This window comes from Malus sylvestris, chromosome 10 (assembly GCF_916048215.2).
Source record: "Malus sylvestris chromosome 10, drMalSylv7.2, whole genome shotgun sequence".
In the NCBI taxonomy this organism is placed as follows: Eukaryota; Viridiplantae; Streptophyta; class Magnoliopsida; order Rosales; family Rosaceae; genus Malus; species Malus sylvestris.
The window spans coordinates 24159804-24172104 of NC_062269.1; the positions used below are offsets into that span (position 1 = coordinate 24159804).

At 38.0% G+C, this 12301-nt stretch overlaps 1 pseudogene; it reads left to right on the forward strand.

Moving 5' to 3' along the window:
* The first annotated feature begins 10107 nt into the window (after positions 1 to 10107).
* Positions 10108 to 12299, forward strand: LOC126585324 (disease resistance protein RUN1-like; annotated as a pseudogene).
* The last annotated feature ends 2 nt before the right edge of the window (positions 12300 to 12301 follow it).

The window sequence follows — 12301 nt, forward strand, 5'->3', positions numbered from 1 at the left end:
AGTTTAAGGACTCAACTTGTACAAGGTTGTGATGATTATGAACATGGAGTTTATGGAAGGATCCCCGAGAAACTTATTGTCAACAAATCAACAATAGCTGCTAGACATTATTGGTATAGACAATAGACTTGTAATTATTCCTCTAGCTAGCCATCGTTACTTTATTTTATAGCTAGCCATCATCACTTTACTTTATAGCTAGCCATCATTACTTTGCTTTACTTTCTTTTTCTCCTTATTTTCCTCTTCGGTGTTTTCCTCATGTAATCATCATTTGGCTTGTCCACTTGTTAGGATTAGTTGTGTAGTTTTGGCCCTCTATAAGAGAGGACTTCCCTCCTGTAAACAAATAATAATGAAGTATATTACAATTTCTGAGATGGTATGAGAACAGTCGATCATGACTGACTCTTGAACCTCAAAAAACAGAAAAAATCTTCCGCCATATCATATCTCAATCATCATATTAGTTTTATTTTTATTTCAACTTCACTGATCTTAAGCCTATACAATGGCTAGTGATGATGAAGTATCAGACCCACCAATTCAGTCCTTCACACCAGGTGAATCAAACTCCACCACACAAGTGGCAAAATGATAATTCCAATTTCTCTGCAGGAATTAAACTTGATGAGAACAACTATTCTCTATGGCATCAAGTCATAGAGATGAAAATTGCTGGTTGAGAAAAACATGGGCATCTTTCCGGTGATACCAAGCAGCCTGCAATCACAGACCCACTGTATAACAAGTGGCGAGCTGAAAGTCAAAAGTTGGTTATTTGATGCTATGACACCCAATCAGATGAAGCAGTTCATCTGTTACAACACAGCCATGCAGGTATGGGATGCCATAAAAAAGACTTACTCATATGGCTCTGATGAAGCCAAAATTTATGATCTTCATAAAAGGTCATTTACCATGAAGCAAAATGGAGCTCCTATTGCTAACTATTACAGCAATCTCACCGAGATTTTTCAAGAACTTGATCAACTTAGTCCTACTAACATGAAGGACCCAGATAATATCTCATCAAGGTAGCAAGAAATTGAGCGACTTCGAGTCTATATTTTTCTTGCAGGATTAGACAACAAGTTTGATCAAATTCGTGGTGAGATTTGAGGATGGAGCCCAAACCTGGTCTTGAAGGAGCATACTCTCATGTCAAACGTGAAAGCAACCAACAAGGAACCATGTCAGAAAGTGCCACCATGCCTGAAGCTACTGTGCTCTTTACCACAAATTCTCGATCTCCACAAGGACCTCGACTTCAAAACATAAACTCCTCAACAGCTGATCGATTTCGTAATCGACCACCTATGCAGTGCACCAAATGCGGATTGAAAAATCATACTATTCAAGGCTGTTATGAGATTATTGGCTATCCAGAAAGATGGGTTCACAAAGGACGAAAGAAGGAATCCAGCAAAGCATCATACACCACCTCTGAGTCTTCTCAAGATGTTAGCTCATCTGACCATGTCCCAAAAGCCTTGAACACCTCATGTATATCTAATTATACATCCGCTAATACTTGTAATAGATCGTGGATTATTGATACAGGTGCCACAGATCACATGACATCTGATGCTAACATTCTTCACTCATTAAAAACAGCCAACCAGACATTCATTACCAGTGCCAATGGTTCAATATCTTCAGTTATTGGAGAAGGCTCCCTTTCACTAACTTCCTCACTCCATCTTGATCATGTCCTAGTTGTACCATCCCTAGATTACGATCTTTTATCTGTTTCTCAAATTATTGACTCCCTTAATTGTTATGTTTCTTTTTTGCCACTATATTGTCTTTCCAGGATCTGCTCACCAGGGCCGTGATTGGTTGTGGTACTAGAAGGGGAAAACTATATTATTTGGACTTAACGGAAGAATACAGCAATAGATTGAGTCAAGTGCATCATGTAAGCAGAGACGAATCAACCTGAATGAAGAAGATTTGGTTATGGCACAGGCGATTAGGACATCCCTCATTTGGTTATCTTAAACTTTTATTCCCTGAACTTTTTCCTTAATTCAAAGAATCCGATTTCCATTGTGAAATTTGTATTTTGGCCAAAAGTCATCGTGTTTCCTATCCATTAAGATTAAATAAAAGTTCTGTGCCATTCATGGTCATTCATTCTGACGCTTGGGGTCCTGCCAGAATTCTTACCATTTCTGGATTTAGATGGTTTGTGACATTTATAGATGACTGTACTAGAATGACCTATGTGTTTCCAATGAAGCACAAGAGTGAAGTTCCTACCAAGTTCAATATTTTTCATCAATATGTTGCAACTCAGTTTGACAAGAAAATTAAGACACTCAGGTCTGATAATGGAGAAGAATATGTCAATCATGCTCTGCATAACTATTTGCAAGAGCATGGTTTTGTTCATCAAACCACATGTGCCTATACACCTCAACAAAACGGTGTAGCATAGAGGAAGAATCGACATCTTTTAGAAGTGGTTCGTGCATCTTTATATGGTGTCAACATGCATCATAAGTATTGGGGGGAGGCACTGTGTTCTGCAACTTATCTCATAAATCGAACACCATCCAGTACTCTCCAATATCAAACACCATTCCAAACACTTAACCACCTTCTCACCATTCCATCTATCCCAAACTTAGAACCACGTGTCTTTGGGTGTGTGGCTTATGTACAGGTTTATCCACATCAACGGGGGAAGTTTGATCCATGTGCCCTCCGGTGTGTATTCTTGGGTTATTATGATACAAAAAAGGGATACAAATGACACACCCCGACTTGGAATGTCCACTAGAACTCCGAATCAAGCCGTGCTGGCCGACACCTGGAAGGTGACGAAGCCATAAAGTGTGAGGTTGTGGAAAATTGTGAATAAATTTAAACCTAAGAGTACCTAAATACCAGAGTGCACTGTTGAGTGGGAATGAACCCACTTCACACGTGATGTTAGAGCATAAGCAAGTACAGAAAAGTGATATAAGAATCGTACTCTCGAAATAGTCTCCGATACTAAGAATCGCCGCGGGTCTTTGGTGATAATAAAACTCAGCTAATAATACCTGAAGGGTGAAGACAAGATAAGGGTGAGTGACCCTGTAAGTAAAATACTAATAGAAAACATATAAACATGCAATCACTCGTTACAACACCTGTATAATTTCCAGAGAAATCATAATGTACCACAACACATCTCATCAATAATATCAAATAATGATGCGATTAATAACTCATACTAGTACGCAAGTCGGAGTCACCTAGGGTGACCTGTACGACATATTCATATATCATCACATATATCATCAATCCTGGCTAACATATAAGTCGGAGTCACCTCTAGTGACCTATACGACATATTCACATCTCATCATATATCTCATCAATCATGGCTAGCATATAAGTCAGAGTCACCTCTAGTGACCTATACGACATATTCACATCTCATCATATATCTCATCAATCATGGCTAGCATATAACTCGGAGTCACCTCTAGTGACCTATATGACATATTCATATCTCATTAATCATGGCTAGCATATAACTCGGAGTCACCTCTAGTGACCTATATGACATATTCATATCCCATCACATATTAATCATGGCTAGCATATAAGTCGGAGTCACCTCTAGTGACCTATACCACATATTCATATATCATCATATATCTCATCAATCATGGCTAGCATATAAGTCGGAGTCACCTCTAGTAACATATACCACATATTCATATCTTATCATATATCTCATCAATCATGGCTAGCATATAAGTCGGAGTCACCTCTAGTGACCTATACGACATATTCATATCTCATCACATATCTCATTAATCATGGCTAGCATATAAGTCGGAATCACCTCTAGTGACCTATACGACATATTCATATCTCATCACATATCTCATTAATCATGGCTAGCATATAAGTCGGAATCACCTCTAGTGACCTATACGACATATTCATATCTCATCACATATCTCATTAATCATGGCTAGCATATAAGTCGGAGTCACCTTTAGTGACCTATACGACATATTCATATCTCATCATATATCTCATCAATCATGGCTAGCATAGAAGTCGGAGTCACCTCTAGTGACCTATACGACATATTCATATCTCATCACATATCTCATCAATCATGGCTAGCATATAAGTCGGAGTCACCTCTAGTGACCTATACGACATATTCATATCTCATCATATATCTCATCAATCATCTAATACCGTATACTTACTTGAATTTACTTAAACTTACCTGAACTTACCTGAATATCCTACGTTCACCTTTGCACTTCAGAGCGCTCACAGCAACGCAATTATATATAATACATCATATACCAATTCATATACGAATTATAAACTTATATGCATGGCATTCAAGGCATAATCTCATTTAAACATATTTCTAGGAAAATATCAAGTATATAAATATATACTGAAAACCAAAAGCCCACACACATTGCTCAATTCCTTAAATAAGGCTAAGGTCTCGATTATTTAATCTCATTTCTTATATGGTTGCATCTAACGTCTTGTTAGACTGCCTACGTACCCTAAACAGGGATCAAGCCATTCATAGTTCACAATAATCATTTATAGTGATACGCATATGGATAGATCATGATGAAATCTAACTCAACCATCTCATAGTATTTTATAACATATAAATATATATGTCATGGCATAAGTTTCTCAGTTTTATTTAAGAGCATTTATAGAATTATCAATCATGAAACATAAGATGAGCAAGGAAAGATCCACTCACCTGGAGTCCGCGCTACAACTTCCTAGCATGAACATCGAGGCGTCACAAACGATCGGCGCCTGTGACCAATTATCAAACCATATCTCAGAATTCTCGTTGATACAATACATAACTTACATCGCACATAAGTCTACGCAATTCAATCCAAAGGATCTACATATCAGATCTCTGATCCGTAACTTCCAAGGATCCACATTATGCTTCTAGAATAATATACTATAGTTTCAGAACGATCCAACGGTCGGATCTCCGACAATTGCCAAAACCAAGTGGCGGTTAACATTTTATTTTACGAACTTACAAATCCAATTCGAGGAGATCCGTACGTCGGATTCCCAATCTGTAAGTTCCTATGGTCCTCAAATATTACGTACTATAATGTATTAAAGTTTGGTGACAATCCAACGGTCGGATCATCGATTACTATTCTAATCAAATGGTGGACCTTAATGGGACTTTGCCTGAAATCTGCAGATTTTGCAGATTTCCTGAGCGATCTTTGGAACTCCATATCTCACTTGTTTTTCAACAAAATTCAACCTATAATATACCAAATCTAAGCTAGAGAAAAGTAGAACAAAATTATACCAGCTTGGAGTCCAAATGGTGGTCGGAGGTTGTCGGAAAATGGTTTGAAAGATGGCTGTCCGCGAGAAAACTGGTAACTCGCGGAATTTCTGGGCAACCTTTCAACGTCCATAACTTTGTCAATACTTAATGAAAACAAGTGATTCAAAAACGAAAATCATAGTTCTTGATGCGACGAAGAAATTGGTACCTTACATAATGGCTATCTCGCCATGATTTGGCCGGAAAACGCCTCAAAAGTGGCGGAGGTCTCCGGAAACTGGGCAAACTTTAAATCATTATAACTTTCTCATTTCTTCACCAAATCACACATCCAAACATGAAAATTCATCTACACAACATGAGTAATCGATTTATACCTGTGACCAAGGCCAAATAGGCCGGAAAGAGCTCCATTTTCACTCAAACCCGCCGGAATCCTAAGATGGGTGTTCTTCGATTCGACTTCCTCAATGTTCCAACGACCCTACAACTGATTGGGTCTTATTCCAGGGGCCAAGGGGAGTTGATTAAGGGTGGTTGTTAGTGTTGAAACTCACCGGATCGACAAATCACCTCTAAAACCCGTCGGTCTCACCATGCCCAAATACCACGAATTTACCCCAATTTCCGTCGAATCTTTGGTGAAAAATAAAGGAGAAGAAGTATGGTGATGATTGTAGGTGAAGGTGGGGTGAATTTCGCTTGAAAATGAGGTGAAGGTGGCCGGAATTCTCCCCGGGTCGAAACCGGGTTTCTTGTGTGTGAAAAGCCACAGGAAGGAAAGCTTGCTCCCTCCTCTTCATTTCCAATTGGTCCCCTTTTAAAAATCTGATTGGCCCTCATTTAATAAACTAACTTAACCTTTAACCCATATGTGGGAATTAAATAATTCCCACAATCTATAGTTCACAACTTCAAACGTCTGTATCTATACCGTTATAATTCGGACTTGCAAACGGTTTTCGCCTATGCGTTCGTACTAACGAATATTACACAATTACGCCAAAAGAATAAGTCATACGTTCCTCTAGACGATGGTCAACAGAAGTCAAAATCCTCGCCTTTAGGGCATATTCGTAATTTCACATTTTTAAAATTTATAAAATAATAAAATTTGGGACGGATTATCACAACAAATGTTTTCATCCTCCTACCCAAACTCTATACATCACTGCAGATGTCTAATTTCAAGAAGGAGAAACATATTTTTCAAAGGGAGACATTGAGTATCCCCTTCAGGAGGAGAATACTATGTTTGAAGAGGATACCCAAGACATTAGCAACATTAAAATTGTTGCAAAAATTTCGGAAACGGAGATAAATGTTGATAAGTCGGCAGACGACTGTAATCAAACAATACACGCAGAAACAGAATCATCGACACCAACATCAGACACAGAAGTACATCTAGCAACGTTAAGTCCAGATGACTTGGGATTGCCTTCTTCGATAGTACCACATGATCAATCAGCCCCTGAACACAATCAATAGGTAACTGATCAATCTAATTCTATTGAGATCGTACCTGAGTCAAGTCAAATTGAGTCCACTAATTATCAACTTCTCCCTCAAAAATCTCGAGGGATTCCTAAACAGTTATATGATTCTGATCCTAGAGCCAAGGTTAAATACCCAATTGCTAACCATGTGTCCCTCCATAGGCTATCTACATCATGTGAGGCATTTGTAAATCAATTATCCACTGTATCTATTCCTTGTAGTGTAGAGGATGCTATGAAAGATCCTAGGTGGACTCGTGCAATGAATGAAGAAATGGAGGCACTCCAGAAAAATTCCACCTCAGAGTTAACTAACCTACCCAAGGGGAAGAAATCAGTTGGTTGCAGGTGGATATACATAGTAAAATTCAATGCAGATGGCACTATTGAGCGATACAAAGCAAGATTAGTGGCAAAAGGCTACACGCAGACATATGGCATTGACTATGGAGAGACTTTTGCCCCTGTAGCTAAGATAAGCACTATTCGTGTACTCTTATCCCTAGCAGCAAACCTTGACTGGCCCTTGCAACAATTCGATGTCAAAAATGCTTTCCTGCATGGAGATTTAGAAGAAGTTTATATGGAGCTTCCCCCAGGATGCAAGCTAGATCCCAATCAGACCAACAACGTTTGTAAACTAAAAAAGTCGTTGTATGGTTTAAAGCAATCACCGAGAGCTTGGTTTGGGAGATTTACCAAATCGATGAAATTTTTCGGATACAAGCAAAGCACCTCAGATCATACTCTTTTCTTAAAGCATAAGAAAGGTAAAATCACTGCTCTTATTATATATGTGGATGACATGGTGGTTACAGGAAATGATCCAGAAGAGAAGGCAGCACTGCAAAAGTATCTAGCAAGTGAATTTGAGATGAAAGATCTCGGTGCCTTAATGTATTTCTTGGGAATTGAGGTGGCCCGCTCACAACAAGGAATATTTCTATCACAACGGAAATATGTTCTTGATATTTTGACGGAAACTGGGATGCTAGCATGCAAACCAGCAGATACCCCAATTGAGCTGAATCACAAACTTGGTGAATATCTTGATCAGATACCTACCAACAAAAAGAGATATCAACGAATTGTTGGTAAGCTAATATATCTTGCACATACTAGACCAGATATAGCATATGCAGTCAGCATGGTAAGCCAGTTTATGCATGCACCAAGTGAAACACACATGGATGCTGTAAACCGTATCTTAAGGTGTTTAAAGTCAGCTCCTAGGAAAGGATTAATGTTTTCAAAACATGATCATCTATACGTTAAAGGCTACACTGATGCTGATTAGGCTGGTTTGTAACTAACAGACAATCAACATCAGGATACTTTGTTATTGTTAGAGGAAATCTAGTCTCTTGGCGTAGTAAGAAACAAAAGGTTGTTGCTAGATCAAGTGCTGAATCAGAATATTTTGGGTGAAGAATTTACTGAGAGATTTGGGATTTAGGCCCAAGCATGCTATGCGTCTACATTGTGACAACAAGGTTGCAATTGGCATTGCTCACAATCCGGTTCAACATGATCGAACCAAACATGTGGAGGTGGATAGACATTTTATTAAAGAAAAAATTGAGGCAAGACTTATTGAAGTTCCATTCATTAAATCTGAAGATCAATTAGCAGACAGGCTCACCAAAGCAGTCACAAGTACAGTATTTCACAACTCACTAAGCAAGTTGGGCATTCAGGACATCTATGCACCAACTTGAGGGAGAGTGTCAACAAATCAACAATAGCTGCTAGACATTATTGGTATAGACAATAGACTTGTAATTATTCCTCTAGCTAGCCATCATTATTTTACTTTATAGTTAGCCATCATTACTTTGCTTTACTTTCTTTTTCTCATTTTTCCTCTTCGGTGTTTTCCTCATGTAATCATCATTTGGCTTGTCCACTTGTTAGGACTAGTTGTGTAGTTTTCGCCATCTATAAGAGAGGACTTTCCTCTTGTAAACAAATAATAATGAGGTATATTACAATTTCTGAGACTTATATTTTCTGGTTGCTTGAAATTGGATGAGAATGCGCGGAATGGCATAATGGATGACGCACATCTTCAAATTATGCGAATGGCGGCTTCACACAATGTGGAATCGTTGGATGGAAATTCTTTAGATACCACTGTATGTCCGGGAAGTGAAATTCCTAATTGGTTTGGAGCTCAAAATGAGGGATCTTCGATAAATATCAGTCTTCCTCCAAATTGTTTTGGGTCAGACTTCTTGGGTTTCCTTTTCCCTCTTCTTGTTGAGTTAATTTGACAACTATAATGTTGAACAAGGATTGGAGTTCGGATGTAAATCCACACTCAAAGGGAATAGTGGTAAAAGCCATGAATTTAGCTGTCGTTTGTGTGATCGACTGTGGGGTGAAACCCAAGATGAAGAAAGCAACCGCTACAATTTCAATTGGGACCACGTGTTTGTGTGCTATAATACATTGGACCTTGTGGGGGGAGCACAATGCTCTACTGCTCTTCACAATGGTGTCACTGAGGCATCTGTTGAGTTCTCTACTCAATAGATCATCATGACATACCACTTAACTCATACACAGTGAAGATAAAAAGGTGTGGAGTCTGCCTGTTGTATGCCGATGATACTAAGTAATCTGATGTTGCGTGACGGAGCTAAGAGTAGCAGAAGATACTAAAAGTCTGAGAAGTTGTGATGAGTCTGAAGCAAGCGGAAGTGATACTTTGAGCCCTTATAAGAAACAAGGGGATGAACAAGTACCTGAAAGAGAACAAAACTCGAGGTGCAAGATCAACTATGCTCGATCGTAGAGAAAACTACTGTAGACTTGGGAGTCTAATTTAAAAACTGTGGTAAGTCTTTCTCGTTTTATGCCTTCTGCCCTCCCATATACCAAATGAAATAAAACAAATCAATTCCATCCGAAATTCGATTGTAATACGATTTAAGGTACGTATTCTACATCAAACATTTGACGAAATTAGTTGAAATACCAAATAGTGTATTAATTGGATTTTTTTTTTCTCCATTGAAAAAGTATGGTCTTCTATAGAGCACACGTCATGGAAGACTTAAAAGTTTCACAATTCACACTTCAATTCAATTTGTTTATTCTTTGTTAAAAAAAGATGATCATGGGCCACATCTCCTTTTGAATTCTTTTTTACATTTTTTCACATATGATGCCTATGGAGAGATTGGGGAAAAGGATGGAGAAAAACAAGAGCAAAATGTTCGAAAACAGCGTGAAAGAGTTATGTTGTCATGATAATTTTAAATTTGTGCAGTTTTGTTGAGTTGCCACCAGATAGTCAGAGTTGCATGGCTTGAATTCCTTGGAAGTTTCTATTTTTTTTAATTTTAGTTTTAAGTTTAATTTTTTTGGTTGTTAACGTCTGGTGATTTTCCTACATTGTTCTTGTGCAAATAGTCACTGCAATTGTTAAAACATAAAGGGATCTCTGCAACTGCTTTCTAGCTCTCATGCTTAATTTCGTCGTGATCAGTGCAACGTCTTCTTAATTAGGTTGTTTTGGTCGTAATATTTTACAACTTCTATCTTGGTCTGGACTCCGGAGGTAATCCAACTGACTTTTGCTGTTGCATAAATTATCTGTCGAAAGATCACTCATTTCTTATTCATATACAGCCAATTTGCATGTTTTGACTTGTAGGTGTGCAGGTTGTGGATAGGGAGATATGGCTTCATCTTCTTCTTCTCCTCCTTTATCTGGACCCTCTCCTCGCGAGAAGTATGATGTGTTTATTAGTTTCAGAGGTGAGGACACCCGCCTTAGTTTTAGAGTTCTCATTGACAAGTCTCTCATATCAATTGATTCAACCCGGGAAACCAAAGGGATGCATGATTTGCTTCAGGAAATGGGTTGGGCAATTGTTCGTGAACAATGTGTTGAAGAGCCTGGAAAACGTAAGAGGTTGTTCAATGCTAAGGATGTCTATCATGTATTGAAAAATAATACGGTATAAGCCAAATGCATTAACTTTATAGAATGTCATTAACTTTCTATTAGAAACTCATTTATAACAAGTTAAATTCTTATAAATGTAATTCTGGTTAACTTTTGTTGTGTATTGTATTCAAATTTATAATTTGCTCTTGATTGACAGGGAACTTCAGCTGTTGAAGCCGTTTTCTTTAACATATCTGAGATTGAAGAACAACACTTGAATCATGCAGATTTCAAAAAAATGAATCAACTGAAGTTGCTAAATGTTGATAATTCTAGCTGTGGCCAATTAAACTTTTCTCTAGATCTTCCCAATTCTCTTTGTTATCTTTACTGGTGTGGATTTCCTTTCAAATCTTTGCCGTCAAAATTTTCTCCAGAAAATCTTGTTGAGCTTCGAATGCCCCACGTCCTAGTTGATCAACTTTGGAAGAAAGGCCAGGTACATATGCTTATTTTACTTCTTATAACATGCAGGGCACAATGTTGTTCAATCTAAAGTATTAATTCTTACTATTTCTCTTTCATTTGTAACAGAATCTTATGAGCTTAAAAGTGCTTGATCTTACTTACTCTAGCAATTTGACTGAAATTCCAAATCTCTCTCGGTGTTTGAAGATTGAGTAAATAAATCTTTTTGGTTGTACAAGTTTGGTTGAAATTCCTTCGTATTTTCAATTTCTATACAAGCTTACTTATGTTCAACTTGGATGGTGCAAGAGTCTCAATTATCTGCCAGAGATGCCAGGCAATATCGAATTCTTAAGTTTACAAGCTCTGGTATAAAGGAGTTGCCATTATCAGTTTGGTCTAATGAAAGAATTCAGGAGTTTAATATTGAGGATTGTAAAGAACTTGAGAAACTTCCAAGCAGCACTTGTAATCTGAAAGCCTCCGGTACTTTTAGTCTAGATCACTGCTTATCTCTTGGCGAGTTTTCCGAGCTTCCCAAGGATATAAGTGTGTTAGATTTGGCTAGGACATCAACAAAATTATTGCCTATATCATCAATGCCGCACCTCTTTAGTCTCACTACAGTTAAACGAAAGGATTGCCAAAAGCTTGAGAGTCTCCCAATTGGCATTTGCAAGTTGAAATCTCTTAAGGAACTCGATCTCACTGGTTGCCCTAGATTTGAATACTTCCCAGTCATCTTGGATCCAAAGGAACATTTGGAGTTTCTTAGTTTAGAAGAAATAGCTATTAAAGAGCTACACTCAACAATCGAGTTTCTCCCTGTTCTCAAAACATTTCAATTAAAAGGTTGCAAAAGGCTTGAAAGTCTCCCAACGAGCATTTGTAAGTTGAAATGTCTTGAGGGACTTGATCTCTCTGGTTGCTCTAGATTCATATACTTCCCAGAAATATTGGAGCCAATGGAACATCTGGAGTTTCTTTGTTTCAAAGGGACTGCGGTTAAAAAGCCCTTGTTCGATTGATAATCTAATTGGGCTTCAAACATTAGATCTCCATCTTTGCGGGAACTTTGAGGTTGTCCCAAGCAACATCTACAATTTAAAA